Genomic DNA, 19946 nt, shown 5'->3' on the forward strand with positions numbered 1-19946 from the left:
GCCACGTCTGCCCGTGATCCTCTTCACTCTCTCTCACTCGGTGGCTACCATGGCGTACAGACGTCTTCAGGTATCTGTCCTTATCATAAGCATCCTTGCTATTAAGTCATTCTTAACTATATAAATGTGAAGTTAAGACATATAGGATCAGTGTATCAGTGAAGGATGGTGATGTAACGCGCTGAGTGGTATGAATTACGGGATTATTGTGGAGCGTTTTGGAGAAAAGGTATGGAAGGGCGGAGGAATGTGCTGGCTTGGGAAGAATGCACCAGGCGGCCCACGTGTATCCTATGTGCTGACTTGGCATGTTCTGTGTCTTCTCAGAGCGGGTCATGTGCTCAGTACACTATCACTACCTTATTTGTGCATTCGGAGATATAATAATAGACCAGACTTACGAGTGCTCTGTGGCGCATACTTGAAAATTTCCAGTAAATTTCCATAAATGTAAACGTGAATATACAATTTAACAAGGTATCCCAACTTGTATTACGTTTATCTTGTTATATTACCTGTAACTTAACCAGAGCCCATATTGTATTCAATAATGGTGGTGAAGGTGTGGTGCTCAAATATGGAGGGTCGACGTGGTTCCTGTGGCGGTATTGATAATTGCATGTGTTTAGGCAGGACGTAGTGGGACTCGTGGTGTGGCTGTGTTGTGCAGGTGGTGGATATATTAAAGCCGTAGTGGTTGCTTGCCTGAGTAGCGTTAAAGTAGATAGCTACACCTCGAGGTGGCCCTTCTGTCTCAGACAGGGCCTGTCCAGCTGAATCTTGAATTTCTCAGTGGAACAGCCTGTTCCGTTTCGAATGTGTGTGTGGGCAAGCAGTTGTAAAGTGTAGGGCCGCATTGAGTAAGGCTGGCGGAAAGTAGATCAAGATCGTGTCCTGACTCCCTTTGGTGTCTGTAACCTGGGGTCTCCTCCATCAAAAGCCTTTGCCTAGTGGGAAAGTGCCTGGACACTCGTGAAGAATTGGGGTCCCGGGCTGGCAGGGCCCGCGGCCAGCCGGTACGAGTTTTCTGCCAGTTGGGCATTTCTGTTGCAGTATTACCGCGTTGGGCGTGAAAGATGCGATCATTTTTCCATCGCGAGACTGATCTTTTTATGTGTATCACACGTGGTAACACCAACAGAAATACATAACTGGCAACTCGCAATGGTAGCTCCGCGGGCCCAGCCAGCCCGGGCTCACGCGGGACCCCGTCTCCGTGAGGACTTCAAAGATCAGTGACAAGGTAGCCAACCAGATAAGAATACCAGTTAAGCTAAAACCTGATGTCTAAGAGACTTGGCAGTATATGACATTGTTGACGTGCAGGCGTGCTAAAATACAACTGAGCGTTTGCATGCCGGCTGAGGGGTTTGCGGGGCAACTGTTGCTACTGTGATCATGGTTGCTGTTTGAGGCATGTCTGAAATGCCTGCCCTAACCGTTCCTTGGGCCATCTTCCATCTAACTCGAGTTGTTTGGACAATGTATGGTGAAGTCTTCATGGTGTAGGACACGTGACCATATTGTTGGTAGGCCGATGAAGTGTTTCTGGGACCAAATCTGTACATAAGAAATTTTTCCCGTGTGTCTTGCCAAGGAAGGTGTTTAGTACCAAGGATGATTGAAAAGTTTAGGGGGACATGGGATTGATGACAAAATTCTTGGCTGGTTAGTTTGTGGATAAGGCAACACTGACAATTTCTCCAAATTCAAGTGGGGACTGGTAATTATTAATGGTATTTTTTGATATGAAGTCCATCCCCCCTCCATTTCTCCCCAATCCTCCTAACCCATCAAACAAACTTGGGGGCTTGTGGGGAATCGAGACTTTTTTTGGGGAGGTGAAAATAAGTGAAATAAGGCCGTTAAAAAAGAATAAGGAAATTTACCTTAATATTTTGAATTTCCCTAACTTATCCTAGCCCCTCGACACACCCACCTCTGCTAGGAAGGTAAGCTAACCTAGCATAACTTAACCTAATGAGGCACCTCAAAAATTATACCGATTTGCCTTACTGGTGTGGTGTGGAGATTCTTAGGGTGATGGAGGTGGGTACAGTTTGGCAGCTTCCATAATAAGCACATGGAACCTTTTCCTTGTCTGTATATTGCGTCCTAACCATTCCTGTTGCTAAATATCTCGCATAGTGACCTTTTTTCTACTGAACATGGGCACTGTTTGCTTCACCTCCCTCCATTTGGTAGCCATATTAACAAATGACAGTGAGCTTCTATCAGAAAGCCTGACATCTCTAAAACAAATGAAAATGTAACTGAACCTACAGTGGAAAGTCATAATTGGCGGCCTCAGGAATGGCCTCACGAGTGGCAGTGTGTGATTGGAGGGATCAGCTGTATAGATACCATGAAATCCTAATATGCTACTACCCACAAATTCCACTTATAAACAATAGAAAATCATTTCATTGTTTACTCTCCACTGATGCAGAACTCACTGGACTTAGAAAATATAAAATTTCTCCACACTTTCCAATGCTATTACAGCCATACTAGACATGTGCCCCACAATTTTTGTTACGTTTATGTTAAGGTCACCAAACATGACATGAGTTTTGTTCTTTTATGTAACACGGAGGTGATATCCAGATTAACCTTATCAGTTAGTTGGTAATACAGGGATTACCTATTTGTGGTGCCTCTAGAAGACTGCACCCATTACATGCCTTTGTCATACTCAGATTTGAAGGGGAGTCAGTGGAGTAGGATTTTACAAACCTTGGAAAATCGTTTGACAGATCTGTGAGATGGCGAACAAGTTGTTAGGCAGGTTGTGATGAGGTAAACTACCCAACATTTCCATTGGTGTAATCATGTTGTTGTTTACATCATTCCTATTGTTGGGAGATCAAGGCACTATAACAGAACATTACTGTCTTGGTGGCTTTAATGGAAAGATTTTGTGGTACACTGTAACTAGAACAGGTTATAATGAACTATAAGATTTGGAGGGCACTTAATCTTGTGGCTTTTAATATTAATCTTGTTTTCTGGTTTCAGCTTGTTGAGGCATTGTTGGGAATGTGGTGGTGCTGCTGCTGCAGGTGTGGAAGGTGAGGGTCTTCAGTATTTGGTTGATGAATGATTATATGAAATGAGTAATAGATATGTAAAACCTTCATGTTTTATGTTTGTGTGGCAATTGATTGGTTATGAATGATTCAGTAAAATGAAAGTAATTTGTGGAATATTGATTGATTTTAGTTGTGATAATAGGTCAAAGTGCAAAAATACAGCAGTACTCTGTACTCTAGATATCCTGGATGTAGAACAATCCTCAAAAAAATTTGAATAATGCCCCAAAGTAATGATGTAACAACTGCTCCTCTCCAAAGCTGAGCAGCAGTGACAGTTCATCCATTGCTCCCAGTCTGTAATCACCTCACCATTTGTTGAATGTCTCAATTTTGAGAAAGTCTCAATATGTTTCATGTTGTTATATTAGTTTCCTTCTTCACATGATAGAGAGTGCATCAAGGTGACATTCGGAGGTTCTACATTGCAGGGAATAAAAGTATTGTAGGACACCTTGCCAAGATTTTTGCTCCGTGTTGTCATTAATGGAAAATGCAATGTCCCCATCTTAAATTGGATGTAACATGTTTTTGGTTACATGCTTTTGCCAGATGGGAGAAAAATTGAGAATACCAGCAGACCCTGGCAGAGCCTTGGTCTTCCATTAGAACTCTCAGACATTTGTGTACTTGTTCATTAATGTTATGTAAATTGTTAATGGATTGCACTTAACAGTTATAAGAAAGCTAATTACTGTACCAGAGTTTAATATTTATGAAAACTAGATTATAAATTGTATTACAGGAGCAGCCGGTGTTGAACAAAGTGTGTGAGGACTTGAGGGTGTGCAGCATAGCATTGCTTCATGTAAGTGTTTCAATTTGATCTGTAACTGTTGACTAAGTTAACTAACCACGTGTAAGCCTGGTCGCTTCTTGCAGCTTCCCTTATTACTTATGTTCTTATGTTCTTAATTGTCTTATGATGAAATGAAGGGTGACATTTGAAGGTTCTACATAAATAAATGTATTGTCTCACCAAGATTTTTGCTCTGTTGTCATTAATGGAATATGCAATGTCCCCATCTTAAATTGGATGTAACATGTTTTTTTGGTTACATGCTTTTGCGCCAGATGGGAGAAAAATTGAGAATACCAGCAGACCCTGGCAGAGCCTTGGTCTTCCGTTACAGCTCTCAGACATTTGTATACTTGTTCATTAATGTTGTATAAATTGTTAATGGACTGCACTTGAGTTATAAGAAAGCTAATTACTGTACCAGATTTTAATATTTATAGAAACTACATTATAAATTCTTGTATTACAGGAGCAGCCGTTGTTGAAGTGTGTGAGGAGCTGAGGGTGTGTAGCATAGCATTTCTTCATGTAAGTGTTTCAAATTGATCTGTAACTTGACTAAGTGAAGTAATTGTCTTTTTATGATGTAATCAAGGCAACATTTGGAGGTTCTACATTGTAGGGAATAAAAATATTGTAGGTCACTGCCAAGAGTTTTGCTCTGTGTTGTCATTAATGGAATATGTAATGTCCCCATCTTAAATTGGCTGTAACATGTTTTTGGTTACATGCTTTTGCACCAGATGGGAGAAAAATTGAGAATACCAGCAGACCCTGGCAGAGCCTTGGTCTTCCATTAGAACTCTCAGACATTTGTGTACTTGTTCATTAATGTTGTGTAAATTGTTAATGGATTGCACTTAACAGTTATAAGAAAGCTAATTACTGTACCAGATATTAATCTATTAAAATTACATTATAAATTCTTGTATTCCAGAATGTCTAAACAGCAGGTGGTGTTGAACAGTGTGTGAGGAGCATACCATGGCTTCATGTAAGTACGAGTATTTTAATTTTATCTTGCTGTTGACTAAGTGAACTGTCTTCTTTATGATGAAATCAAGGGCAGCATTTGGAGATTCCACATAGCAGAGAATAAAAGTATTGTTGGACACACTGCCAAGATTTTTTGCTCAGTGTTGTCATTAATGGAATATGCAGTGTCCCCATCTTAAATTGGATGTAACATGTCTGGTTACATGCTTTTGCGCCAGATGGGAGAAAAATTGAGAATACCAGCAGACCCTGGCAGAGCCTTGGTCTTCTGTTACAGCTCTCAGACATTTGTGTACTTATTCATTAATGTTGTATAAATTATTAGTGGATTGCACTTAACAGTTATAAGAAAGCTAATTACTGTACCAGCGTTTAATATTTATGAAAACTACATTATAAATTCTTGTATTACAGGAGCAGCTGGTGTTGAACAAAGTGTGTGAGGACCTGAGGGTGTGCAGTATAGCATTGCTTCATGTAAGTGTTTCAATTTGCTCTGTAACTGCTAAGTGAACTACTGTATCTTGTTCATGATGAAATGAAGGGTAACATTTGGAGGTTCTACATAGCAGGGAATAAATGTAGTCTCACCAAGATTTTTGCTCTTGTGTTGTCATTAATGGAATATGCAATGTCCCCATCTTAAATTGGATGTAACATGTTTTTGGTTACATGCTTTTGCGCCAGATGGGAGAAAAATTGAGAATACCAGCAGACCCTGGCAGAGCCTTGGTCTTCCATTAGAACTCTCAGACATTTGTGTACTTGTTCATTAATGTTGTATTAATTGTTAATGGACTGCACTTAAGTTATAAGAAAGCTAATTACTGTACCAGATTTTAATTTTTATAGAAACTACATTATAAATTCTTGTATTACAGAATGTTTAAGCAGCAGGTGGTGTTGAACAAAGTGTGCGAGGAGCTGAGGGTGTGCAGCATAGCATGGCTTCATGTAAGTGTTTCAAATTGATCTGTAACTTGACTAATTGAACTAGTTGTCTTGTTTATGATGAAATCTTACCATTATTCAGACTAGAGTCTCTGAAAAACATTTGACGATATGGAAAGCTGAGGTGATGCATGGTGTATGAAAGTTTAATTGTTGAGCTTCAATATGTATACTTATAAAGGCTTTCTTTGTTGACAGGCGAGGTGAAATAAATACTCTGGGGGCCGATGATCCTTTTCCTGTAAGTATAGATTTTCTGTAGGTTGTTGTAGTCATGGTATCTTTTCCTTGGAATTGTCACAGGGAGATGACTATTGTAAAGGCTTTCACTCAGGTGGTCCATCTCTCTCTCTCTCTCTCTCTCTCTCTCTCTCTCTCTCTCTCTCTCTCTCTCTCTCTCTCTCTCTCTCTCTCTCTCTCTCTCTCTCTCTCTCTCTCTCTCTCTCTCTCTCTCTCTCTCTCTCTCTCTCTCTCTCTCTCTCTTACACACACACACACACACAACTTTCATTGGTTAAAATCTTATTTTTATGTATACACATGGTAAATGATGCCTTTCTTTGGTATTCATAGAAATTTTTTGTATTCTGGCATTATACAACTTTGATCTGCAAGCCACTGATCCAGTGATCATGGCAAGCAAATGATGTAGAATATGGTTTAAATCAGCCTTGTTGAAACTTTTGTGATGATACTGGAGACTGGTTCGCACTTATTTTTGCTGAATTACTGTTGAATATCTCCTGCCTGTCTGAGGCCTTATTGAAGACCCATAGTGGGACTCCTGGGAGGACTGTACTCAAGATTTGTTGTCTGTTCTAGAGCACTGAGGATGACCTGGTGTGGGGACAAGCAAGGATCCATGTGAGTAGCTTTTGTAGTACTTCCCAAAGCTCTGTAGGATATGAATAAAACTTGTGTTATATATATATAGGAAATTGACCAAGATGATAGTGTATTATTTTGAGCCAGGAACTGAAGAATGAGTAGAAACTATGGATGTGTATTTAGTTTTGTTGTGTTAATTAATAGGTGCCTTTTAATTAATGATTATGATGTCTACCATCTTTCGCCTGATGTTTGATGTCTACTTTGCTTTACTGATTTCAAATTTGAGTTTAAGGGAATTTTATCTGTAATTGCCAAGCTTTATAACCCTTGTCCACCTTACAGATGCCTCACATTCCTGGTCAGAGTAGGAGTTTGAGAAGTTAACTGTAAATGGGAAGATGAAAGATTCCTGATGAGAATGGAACCTTTACACGCTGAAAGAGGAAGATAGGTAAGCATATTTAATAAAGTCCTGCTATAGTGTACTGTAGGGTTTGTCAGTGAGACACTCGTCATTAAGGAAGTGAGGTCAAATTTATATAATTATATATACATATATATATGTATATATATATATATATATATATATATATATATATATATATATATATATATATATATATATATATTTACATGAGCCATCTGCCTCGATAGCTAATATGTTTAACTATAGGAAGAATCTTCAGAGGAACCTGAATCACCAATCCTAGTGTAAGGCAGAAATTCATGTGAAAGGAACTTCTTATATATAAATATTGTGTGGTGAAAGGGATGGACTTCCATTGAGATAACATGCTTATGTGTATGGTAAGCTGCTTGTATTAGATGTACACTGAACCATTGGTAATCAGCTGTTTCAGTCAGTGACTCAGCTATTTGCCCAGTGGGAGAACAATAAAGATTAACCAGCAGATCCTGGCTTGAGCCTGGACCTCTTTAGATCTTCTTTGACAAAACTACCTGCCTTACAATGTGGAGGACTCATTATTTTATCTAGTGTAGGACTTCATTGTTTTGCCTAGTGTAGGACTTATTATTTTATCTAGTGTAGGACTAATTTCATCTAGTGTAGGACTAATTTTATCTAGTGTAGGACTAATTTTATCAGGTGTAGGACTAATTATTTTACTTAGTGGAAGAACTATACTTGCAAATTATGAAGAATTGCCTCTTTTAACCATATTTAGTCTTGTAGTTTGCTTCTCTACAATGGTATGTTGAACACTTGATCTCTTATATCATTTAAAATATTGAAACATATTTCAAGTACAATCTACGAATCATCCAATGGTAATTTGACACATCAAGGCTTATTTATTGTCATTCTAATACACCATGTAAGCCTCTTTATTGCTTTTTTTAAATTGAGTAGTGTTGTGGGTTAGCAAGGTATCTGCTGTATACTTCGTGTATATTTGTCCTTGCTGCCAATTTTTGTGGATGTATAATCATCACTGTCTTTGTCATTTTATAACAGGACACCACAATACTGGTACCAGATGAATATATTTTCAGTGATAAATTATTATGAATCATTAATTCATTTAAAAAATGTAAAATGTTGAATGAAATATGTATACACCAGGAAAAGTGACCATACATTTAACTGTCGTTTAGCAACAAGGTTCTCCCTTCATGTTTGATGTTAGAGAACCTGTTTGGCAGGATTGGCAGTATATTTATTACATCATACATTTGCATTGTATACCATGTAAAAGGAATGATTTCCTAGTATTATATTTTTGAAAGTTGCAAAGATGACCGTAATCAATGCAGTTTAATTTATTGATGATCCCATTGATGCAGATCATAACGTAGTACATGTTTTTTATGTGAAAGAGCTGTCCTTCAGTTCCTTTTTATTGTTCCTATTTATTAATTTAATTTAATTTTTCTTTCTCTAGGTTTTCATATTTGCTGATTGGTTCAAGTAGGATGCGTTGCCTGGTGTGTTTGAGGTAAGGCTTGCTCTATAAGGATATCTTAGTCACAGGAAGTCTGAATTGTGCTGTAATTTGGCATAACTTCAATTTACAGTCTAATATGTAATACTATTTTATTTTTCATGTATATTCTTGTCATCTTGCTTGTCTTATTGTTTAATCCTGCCAACCCATTCCCTGCTTTGGGTCTCCATTGTTGAATGCTGACATTCAATCAATCTATGTTCACTGAAAATTAGCAGTTTTTGGAAGTTCCAAGGATGACAATAATCGACGACGGTCTTCAGATTTCCAACGCAATCTTAACTGTTGATACTCACGTTGATGCTGATTGTCTTGCTTCACGTGAGAGAAAGTAGTCCTTGGATTTATGTTTCATGCTAGTTTTGTATTTCAGATTGTGTATAGGAGAAAGAAGCAGCAGCAGCATGGCAGGTGTGTATTTATCTCGTTAAAAATTTTAGATAATGGAATGAGCATGATGTATACCAAACCATCTTTCGCCTGAAGTTTGATGTCAGTCTTTATTACTGATTACAATTCTTGGGTATGTGTGCTTAAGTTGTGATGTATAGGTAATAGAAAATTTAATTTTCTCTCTTTGCAGGTTTATTTTGCTTTGGAGCTGGAAATCACACTGGAAATGAATGAAGGTAACCAAATAATGTGATTTATATTGTATATCATAAATTAAGCATTTTCTAAAAAAATTTTATAGACTTTTATACATAAACTACATTTTCTATAGGGATGTATCCAGCATAATTTGTTGCACTGTCATCTTATATTGCCTAATGCATTATTAATGGCCTATGGTAACATCATTCTATTAATTCACAGACCTCCAGTGCCTATATGTGGTTTTTTGTACATGGTTATACTTGCCATTGATTGCATTGTGTGTATAGGCCTCCCCAAACATTCATCCATCAGACTTGTTGGGTATGACATGTTTGATCAGCTTCTTGGGGAATAGCAACACACACAGGGGTCACGAGTTAGTTTTCTGACGAACTAATTCTGATTTATGTGTGACATGAGATGCAGGTTGTGAATTGTGCTATGGCTGAGTATTGTTTTATAGAGACTTTTCCTTTCATGTGAACTTCTTTGCAAGTAAGTTTTGATAATGTCTTCTTCAATTACTTTTTAATCCATTTGCTCATTTTGTGATGTTATTACATCATAGATGTTCATAACTTTTTCTTTTCAAGGTTTTTGGACTCGGAATGAACTGATTGTCTAGAGCAAGATGAGTGTTGCTTCATTGTTTCAGGTAAAGCTCATTTCATGTAATCAAATTCCTTTAAAGTATGTTGATGTGAACTGTGATATCACTTGTAGAGGTTAGTGGCTGTATATTGCAGATGAGTTAGATGCTAAACACTGAAATAACTTATTGTGGTTTGTTTTAATATTGTATACCATTTTTTCTGGTAGATTAACAATATTATAAAGTTATTGGTTATGATGACGTATATCTTCAAACTTGACTTACGAATGGAAGTTACAAATCTTACCTTGGAGAACTGAAGATGTGAAACATAAAAAACTGATGTTGAAATTTCCTGCAGATTGTAACAATTTTTCTATTCTATTTCAGACTAGACCTCAAGATACGGAAGTTGAATTTCCCAGTGAAAAGTAGTGTTAAATAGGTAAGTGGCATTTGAGATTGTTTGATGTTTGAATCTTAGTTTAATATATTCACTTGTGTAAGGGTTGATTCTTTATGACCTGAATTCTTTTATTGCATGTCCTTGCTGTCATACACTAGTTATTGTGTAGTTATGACCTGGCAGATTTAGTCCTCCATATGGGCTAGGGGGGGATTTGACATGGCATAAGTTACCACAGTTTTTATTTATGATTGACTTTGATGTGAATACTTGAGTGAGTCATCTGATGTTGCTGGAACTAAAATTTTGGTTTGTAACTAGGAACACTAAGCTTTTGATCAGTACAGGTGAATTTTTTTGAGATAGTGACCAGAAGCAGTTCCTCATGTATGGTTGCGGTTTAATCAAAGGATGATTTTCTTGCGATTTTGATCTTAATGAAACCAACCAAAAAATCACAATGTCTGACTAAAATTAGATGTAGATGATTTTATTAAGAAACATGCATTGGGCTGATTGTGTCAAGTTTCTTTCAGGTGGATTGTGGAAGATTACACAGATGAGAGGATGCAGTCTTGTCATAACTGGTGTATTTGCAGCAATGGACTCCTCATGAAACTCCCAATTGGTAAGTCTTGATTTGAAGTTTATGGCCACTAATATGTGAGATATGGCATCACCGCGCAAAGCTCCGTGTGGTCACTCATACCACATTGGAGCAATATTAATGATGCCAGAACAACGTAAGTCTTACCCTGCTTGTTGGAATTATTCCTTCCGGCTCCAAGATGATCTACACTTCACGGTCATTTCCAGTTAGTCATTTGTGTAACTGAATCTCTCTCTCTCTCTCTCTCTCTCTCTCTCTCTCTCTCTCTCTCTCTCTCTCTCTCTCTCTCTCTCTCTCTCTCTCTCTCTCTCTCTCTCTCTCTCTCTCTCTCTCTCTCTCTCTCTCTCTCTCTCTCTCTCTCTCTCTCTCTCTCTCTCTCTCTCTCTCTCTCAAATGTAAATGTAAAAGCCTTATTATTTAAGAATGGTTTTGGTGTCTTCTGAAAATGTAAAAGTCTTACTATTTAAGAATGGTTTTGGTGTCTTCTGAATCAATCTTATAGATTCAATAGATCAGATCAAGACAGTATCTTGAATTCAATTAATAAAAGAAGGAATTTACATTTTGTGGGTTTCTTGTGAAATTCATTTATTGCACTTAATGGTAGATTTATTATATTGTTGGGAATTACTGTCAGAATTAAGTTGAAGCCAGTCAGGGCTTGCCAGTCATCAGCTATTTCCAAGTGGCATTGTGTTTGCATGGGTCTGAGAAATAGCTTGTATTACTTGATGTGCATATTCTTATATGAGTAAGAACTTGGTTTGAGAGAAGGGGAACTGAAGCTTACATTGGTTTTAAATGCTGTTTTATTTTTCAGATTGGAGAGATTGGAGAATGCTGAGGTGCTGACAGATGTGGAGAGATATTGAGATGATGGTATGGGAGATTGATTGAACAGTGATGTGGGGCAGATCAATGAGGCATTGTAGTGGCAGATATCCATGAAAATTATTGCTCTAGAATGGTTTCAATTGAGTAGAATTTATATAGTGTGAACATTGTGAGTAGGTTGATTTCAGGATGATATTACTTTACCTACTTTGATATTAATGAAATAAGATTTGATACTGATATCCCTAAATACACAAGGACATGCAATTAGTATTTATAAATTTTATAATGGTTGTAATTCCTTCAGTGTGCCAACATGCCTGATGGACAGCACTCCTGACTTCTGTTATGGCAGTCAGTAGCAGAACAATGTTGGAGAGGTATGTTTAATAAAAATATTTGGTTGAAACTCAAAAATGGTGATTGATATCTTTTCATGATGACAACATCTCGACGACGGTCTTCAGATTCCAACGCACTTTCATTTAACTGTTGATACTCCGTTGAGCCTGATTTTTGTTACAGTAAGAGAATAATTCTCGTTATCAAAATTTCCTTACAGTTTTTTCATTTCAGGTCCCTGATCCACAGTGGTGACTTAACAGGTATGTATTTTATTTTAAGTAAGATGTGCAATAATGAGACTTGTGATACTTATCATTGTTCTGTTTTTAAAATATCTATTTATTGATGGCCTTGTATCACAAGAAGTCTTGTTACATTTTGGCCAAGAATTGAAGGCAAGCTGCTGTGTGCTTTGCCAATCACAGCTGCCAGTTAATTGGAAATAGATATTTTCAGCCATTTAGCTATTTTATCCATGGTATCATGTATTTTGCACATACTTTCATGCATGCAAAATTAAATAGATGTTATATCAATGTTGCCAAGATCTTGGCAAAGTTGGGAAGTTTGTTATCTGTGAAAGCAACAATAAAACATATTGCATTTTCTTTATGTATAAAATTAAACCTATGAATTTATGGATCATAATTAGATGTTATACTTACCAAATATTTTTTTTGATATTGATGGTTTATAGGTAGACATGGAGGACAAGGCAAAGTTATTATTGGGGGAAAACAAAATTTGGTAGTGTAGGGGCTGAAGCTAACAAAGTATACAAAAAGTCTTGAATATATGTAATATGAAGATCCTACTGTTGGCTCGAGTGCTAAGGCCGTTGCAAATAGTAAAATAATAAAGAATCTTGACCGCAGTGTGAGTACTGAAATATGCGTGGATTTTGCAGAGGCACTATTGCAACTAAAGGCTGGTGTGAACATGAGGTCGTGAGATTCTATACAAGTAGGTAGTATGGATTAAGACTGCAGATTCTTTTTGGGGAGTGGGGAATCCGAAGTGGGCTCCTTAAAAGTATTTGAGGGGAGAACGTAAGGACAATGAACATGAGGTCACAATAGTCTCGTAATGTCATGGAGGTGAGACATGGGCGCAACATTGTCAGGTCTAGAATTCAAACAATAGAAATAATTTACTCAGAAGGTGCATGTATTTGCAGAGTGGATGAGATAAGCATTAAAAGTACGAGTCCACCAATTAATAAGTATGGAAAGGTGGCTTTTACCTCTGACAGCAGCCATTTGTATGATGGAGGGGATCAGGAGGGAAATAAATATTTGATTACAAGCAGTTTTATAAAAGATCGAGGAACTGATGCAGTATTTACTGTCCGGCAACTGCGGAAGTCTTTAAAGGTGAATAAAGAGTAGGTATTACACGGCTGGAAGATATTTAAACCCGAAAGGGATGTGATGTATTAAGCGTTTGAGGAAGAAAAGTATAATGAAGATGAGAACGTTGAATATATATTTGAGAAACAAGAACAGTGGTCAGTGTGAAAAGACAGGAATAAGGATATGGAAAATAAGGGAAGCTACAAGAAGCGTCAGGTCAACAGGTGTCGGTCCCTAAATTTGGGATGAAAGTGGGACTGCATTGAGTCAGCAGTCAGCCTGTCTAGTTGGATGTGGTGGCAGCAAAGAGGAGAGATAGAGAGGTGGGAGTTGCCTATAATTGATGAAATAGTGTTAGATATCCACGAAGAAATGCAAAGAATGCTCCTGTGGTGGCAAGTCTTCTGAAGGGAGGATTAAAATATAATGCACGGGAAAGTGCTGGTGAGTCGCAAAGTGAGGAGGGATGTTGAGATGTGTGTGAGAGGGAAAAAAAATAAAGGTAGTGGAGAAAAAATACTTAGGCTTAGGACATAAAGTTAATGGAGAATAAAAGCAGGGTGGGGAGAAAGGCATAAGTTCCTGGAGGGGTTTGTGATTAGAGGATGTCTTACTGCCACGTCCACACGGTCGAACTATGCCTGGCAGGTTGTGCCCTTACCGAGCAGTCTGCAGACTCTGCCCGCGAAGGTGTCCATACGGCTGACGATGGTGGCTGGAGGTTAGTCGGCCGTAAGCAGAGGTTATGAGCGAGTGGTTTTGTGCGGTATGATAACCATGATGCGCGCCATACTTAGAAAGAAGATAGCACTTCATAGCATTATAATTGTTGCCTGCATTGAAAAGAAAGACAAGAGATCACGGAGACATGTCTGGTACCGGAAGTGGTTGCAAAGACGTGAGGCAATGGGAAGCTCTGTGACAATCCTACGTGAATTGCAGGATCGAAAATGAACATTTGTTTCGCAGTTACCATGAGGATGAACATACAGTTTTTATGTTCTCCTGTCGAAAGTGGAGTCATACTTACAGAGGCAAGAGACAAATATGAGTGAGGAAAAGTATTGCACCAATAGCACGTCTAGAGGCAACTCTCAGATACCTGGCTACTGGTTGTTACTACACATCACTACAATACAGTACGAGGATCTCCATGCAGTTTGTCCATCATCGTTCCGGAAACCTGTGATGCTATATATGTAATTCTGAAGGATGATTACATGAAGGTAAGCTATGTAGATATCCTATTTACTATTGAAAATGTGATTATTTGAGAGAGAGAGAGAGAGAGAGAGAGAGAGAGAGAGAGAGAGAGAGAGAGAGAGAGAGAGAGAGAGAGAGAGAGAGATACTATCAAGTTTCAATACGGAATGTAATTCTGGATATACTGACCAAAAGACATTTCGCTGGCACGTTGTATTGAATATAAACAGGCGATTGATAACAACCATTTAGTACAACAATAATTATCTTAATGGGACTAAACTATACACGGATGAGTAGCTGAGGGAGAAGGCACGGCCGTTAGTCAAACAAGGACATTATGATAAATACCATATGATAAATACCATATGTATTTGTTTATGAAAAATATAACAATTTCCTGAAAATGTAATACATATTTCTATGTAATAATGTAAAATGTTAATAATTCCATTATGTAACCCACATAGTAAAGGTAGACACCTGTATAATTTGCGAAATGATACTTTTATATGAGTAATAAGAGCTACAAATAAATATCAAGTACATATTGCACCTTCACCAAATTATCACACATTCCTAACTCCTATCACCTGCATATACCACTTCTCTAATCCATTTTTGTTTCTATATCGGTACATTTTGTAATACAGTCGTCTCTTCCGTGCTCCACCCCTATTCTGTTTCCCTTTATTATTATTCGGTCCAGCTTTGTGGACGCTCTTAGTTTGCCGAGTTTACCCATAAATAGTACATCGTTAATAAGTTTTTTCTGTATATATTTTAATGTCTCCATGGATCTGTCGTAAACCGCTTGGGACTACAATACCAGAATCATCGTCGCAGTCATGTGTAGATGACAATGCATTCAGTTGTTCGAGAGCTTGTCCAATGACTTTATCAGTGTCGTCTGATACCCGAGCCCTCTTGGTGGGTCTTTTGATAGTGGATGGCACAGGGAGAGTGTTCGTGTATACGGGTATTGTCCATATGACAGCCAGAAGTGGATGCAGTTGAAGAAGCTCTGTAGGAGTCCTGCATCTCGATCTGAACGGGATCGGTAAAAATGTAAAAAAAAAAAAAGAAACATGAATGTGTGCCACATATCATATTTTTACCTCTATAGCATGTATATACTTTAGGGTAGTCATTGAGAACCTAAGCACCTGTGCAAAAGTTCGGATAATTCTATTTTATTATCCTATTACCCTGCATCAGCAGTTCCCTCCTTCCCTTACCAAACATGCTCCCCACATCCTCCTCGCACACTCATCTTTCTATCACCTCTCCCCCCAAGCAACTCTCACTCTCTCTCTCTCTCTCTCTCTCTCTCTCTCTCTCTCTCTCTCTCTCTCTCTCTCTCTCTCTCTCTCTCTCAAAATTGCACATAGTGAGATATTGCACATAGATATATAATAGACATTTATTCTCTGGTAATTGTGATGAATAGTTTATGAAATACAAATATAGGATGATATAATGATTCGATAGTTAGCGGGACTAGACTGCTTTGACTAGGTTGCCGGTGTGTTGTGTAATTCAGACAAGAGAGAGAGAGAGAGAGAGAGAGAGAGAGAGAGAGAGAGGGAGAGAGAGAGAGAGAGAGAGAGAGAGACGGGGAGGTAAGAACACGCCCGTCAACCACTCAATCTCATAATCTCATTGTTATTTGAATTTTCCTATTTACAGGTACCTACAACCCCAGTGGAATGGATGCATGTGGCACAAGGAATTTTTACAAGATGGAACTTCCTCAATTACCTAGGTGCCATAGACGGGAAGCATATTAATAAGACCTCCACAAGACAGCGGGTCATATTTTTTCAACTATAAGGGTAGCCACAATATTGTCCTACTTGCAGTATGTGATGCTAATCTGGAATTTATTTATGTAGACATTGGTGCAAGTGGAAGAGTTTCAGATGGTGGAGTGTGGAGCAACAGTGATCTCTGCCATCATATTGCAAACAACACTGCAGACTTACCAACAAACATACATAATTATTCTGGGGAGTGACAGAATCTTGCCTTACGTATTTGTGGCAGACGATGCTTTCCAACTGCAGAGGCATATAATGAAACCCTTTCCACATCATAACCAAACACGAGAGGAAAATTTTTTTTCATATAGACTTTCTAGGGCTAGACGCACTATTGAGAATGCATTTGGCATTCTCGCTAATAGGTTTAGATTTTTTTTGGCGCCAATTAGTTTACTCCCTGTGAAAATTGAAAAAGTTGTCCATGCATGCACGGCACTGCATAACTTTCTCAGACGGGATTTTGCTAGCCACTACACGCCTGAGGGATCTGTGAATTCAGAGGATTTTATTGGGGGTACAGTAACTCCGGGTGACTGGCGCGTAGCATCGCAGTTGACAGGACTGCAACAATTGGGTTCGGGCGCCACCACTGTTGGCAACAAAATCCGTACCGAGTACATGAACTACTTCAATGCAGAGGGCGCTGTGTCATGGCAATATAGAATGGCAAATGTAGTTGCGTAGTTGCGTAGCTGCCTCCATTCCTCCAGGTTAACCCTCCTTCCCCACCCTCTCCGCCTCGGTCTCTCTGCCCTGTCAAACTTTTCCCTCCTCCCCGCCCTGTCTACCATCCCTCTGCAATTGTGTTAACACTCCCATTTCCACATTTACATAAAAATTATGTATCAATTGGTGATCGAAGTATTGTGCATATTATGATAATTTACCATATGAATATATTGATTTCAGACATTGAAGCCATTCTAGCCATACAGACAGTAAAGGACAGTGCTACTATGAGATGCATGTTTAACGTTAACTATTTAAGTCTCAATTGACTCAAAAAACCTGTTTGACATTACAAGCGGTTATTCCTTTACTTGGTAAAACTCAACCCTGGGTTATGTTGAAATATATACAGCCAGTCTGAAAGTTGTTGTTGAATTTTCTAACCTTAATGTTAAACAGATAATGGAAAATTACTGTGACATAATGAGAGAGAGAGAGAGAGAGAGAGAGAGAGAGAGAGAGAGAGAGAGAGAGAGAGAGAGAGAGAGAGAGAGAGAGAGAGAGAGAGAGAGAAGCGCTAATAAAACAGCAAGATAAGCAATAAACAAAACAGTAGTAATGAGAATAATACCATTATGAGGAATGATTATTTATTGTTTAGAGACAAACCGAAGAAAGGAGCGATAGATGGATAAAGAGACAGACAGACGTAGATAGTTTATTGACCATAGTTTCAGTTACACACATTACGTTATTTTCACAGCATGTACAAGGAAAACAAAGGTAGATGAAGAAATAGGTATTGCGTTGACGTCTCTTTTCTTTATTTTACATGTCAGGGGGACCGGGCAAGGATACAAAAATAACAACAACGACAACAACAACAACAACAACAACAACAACAACAACAACCAACAACAACAACAACAACAATAATAATAATAATAATGATAATAATAATGACAGCTTGCATACAATGTCGCTCCCAAGAAAGAAACACGAAGAGAACCGAGAAAGTCAGCTAGTTTACTTTTCGACATGTCTTGAAATTCTTCTTATGAAACAGTTCAAATCGTAGGCAAGAGGAAAATTAGAAATAGGAAGAATCCCAGAGTTTTTACCAGTATCAAGGGTGAAAGAGGGAAGATACTGGTTAACTCTTGTATTGGTAAGGTGGACAGAAAAGGGGTGAGAGTAAGAAGAGTGTTGTGCAGAGAGGATGCGGGAGGAGGGGAAGGCATGCAGTTGACAAGTTCAAAAGACCCAAACATATTACTACGCCAGGAACTCCAGTTTGCATCTCCTCATGCTGCTTGACGCGCGGCTCTTTCCGACCGTAGTACGAGTCTGAATGACCCTCGCGGAGGCGCTATGGAGCTCACAACTTTTGAACTGTTTTCTCAGTCGTGTAGGGAAATCATGTTGTGTTCGTTGTTTTAAACTTTTAGCGTCTTTCAGCTGGACACAAACTTTGATAATCATTTCCTACTTAACTTCCTCCTCCGTAAGTTTTTTTTCTCTTACCCTGCATTAAAGATCCGAAATAATAATAAGAAAAGGTAAATGTCAAAGCCAGCCAAACCAATTCACGGACTGTAACACGGCATCTATCTAATTCTCTCTCTCTCTCTCTCTCTCTCTCTCTCTCTCTCTCTCTCTCTCTCTCTCTCTCTCTCTCTCTCTCTCTCTCTCTATATATATATATATATATCTCTGTATAATATATACCTATCTATCTATCTATCTATCTATCTACCTATCTACCTATCTATCTATCAGTCTATGTATGTATGTATGTATTTATCTATCTATCTATCTATCTATCTATCTATCTATCTATCTATCTATCTATCTATCTATCTATCTATCTATCTATCTATCTATATATATATATATATATATATATATATATATATATATATATATATATATATATATATATATATCTATCTATCTATCTATCTATCTATCTATCTATCTATCTATCTATCTATCTATCTATCTATCTATCTATCTATCTACCTATCTATCTATCTATCTATCTATCTATATATATATATATATATATATATATATATATATATATATATATATATATATATATATATATATATATATATATATATAATTTTTATTTTATTTATTTATTTTTTTTCTCACCGGCACCCTTCTTCCCACACACGGTGATAGCATTGAAACATTATCCAGACGTGCCTGAAACACAACTCTGGTGTAGGAAGGAAAGTTTCTAGTCACTCGAAGTTGTTAGATAAAAAAAAAAATATATATAATAAATAAATAAATAAATAAATGGTGTCATCAAAAAAGTAAATATAAATAATAGATCAATAATCAGCAAAAAAAAAAAAAAAAAAAAGAAAAAAATCGTAACTCTCCCAGATTGGTGCATTGTAGGTAATCTTCAGTGGTGGTGAGGTGGTTACTTCAATCGTAACTGTAGATGTTGACCGATGGGGATTATTTCCTCCAGTCACTAGCAGCGCCTTGTCACTGCTGGTCTCTTCACACAGACCTCCTGCGTCCACGCAGCACAAGATCTGCATCTCCTTGATGGCCACTGTATTCTTCCTTAATAACACACAATGTTTTCACTCCCTTATCCACTTAACTGGTAAACTTTAAATAGTCTGCGTTCTACTTTTTCCCTTACAGCAAACTTTTACTCTTACAAGAGGGGAGCGCCATCCCGCCTCGAGAGCTGAAGTATAACATGAATTTTTTTGTTTCATCTTTTTTCTTATTACTTTCTTTTATAATGGCGCAATGCGCCTTTTCACTTTGAAAAAAAAAAAAAATAGCTGCTTCTTTGTAAGGAAGTTTTGAAACTGTAAAACTATTTTACAATTATTTTAAAAGTG

At 37.8% G+C, this 19946-nt stretch overlaps 1 long non-coding RNA gene across 5 annotated transcripts; it reads left to right on the forward strand.

Moving 5' to 3' along the window:
• LOC135114975 (uncharacterized) lies at window positions 1–12627 on the forward strand. 5 transcript variants are annotated; one of them, XR_010275735.1, is made up of 19 exons: window positions 1–70; window positions 3019–3071; window positions 3838–3900; window positions 4361–4419; window positions 4829–4885; window positions 5302–5364; window positions 5769–5841; window positions 6037–6079; window positions 6661–6702; window positions 7012–7120; window positions 8574–8627; window positions 9010–9047; window positions 9220–9265; window positions 9827–9888; window positions 10216–10270; window positions 10768–10859; window positions 11662–11720; window positions 11983–12055; window positions 12252–12627. It is a non-coding gene; the product is annotated as an uncharacterized LOC135114975 (long non-coding RNA). The 5 variants fall into 5 exon arrangements; XR_010275738.1 differs by having other exon boundaries at window positions 38–70; window positions 3819–3900; XR_010275736.1 differs by lacking the exon at window positions 1–70 and adding an exon at window positions 1220–1243.
• The last annotated feature ends 7319 nt before the right edge of the window (window positions 12628–19946 follow it).

This window comes from Scylla paramamosain, chromosome 2 (genome assembly GCF_035594125.1).
Source record: "Scylla paramamosain isolate STU-SP2022 chromosome 2, ASM3559412v1, whole genome shotgun sequence".
In the NCBI taxonomy this organism is placed as follows: Eukaryota; Metazoa; Arthropoda; class Malacostraca; order Decapoda; family Portunidae; genus Scylla; species Scylla paramamosain.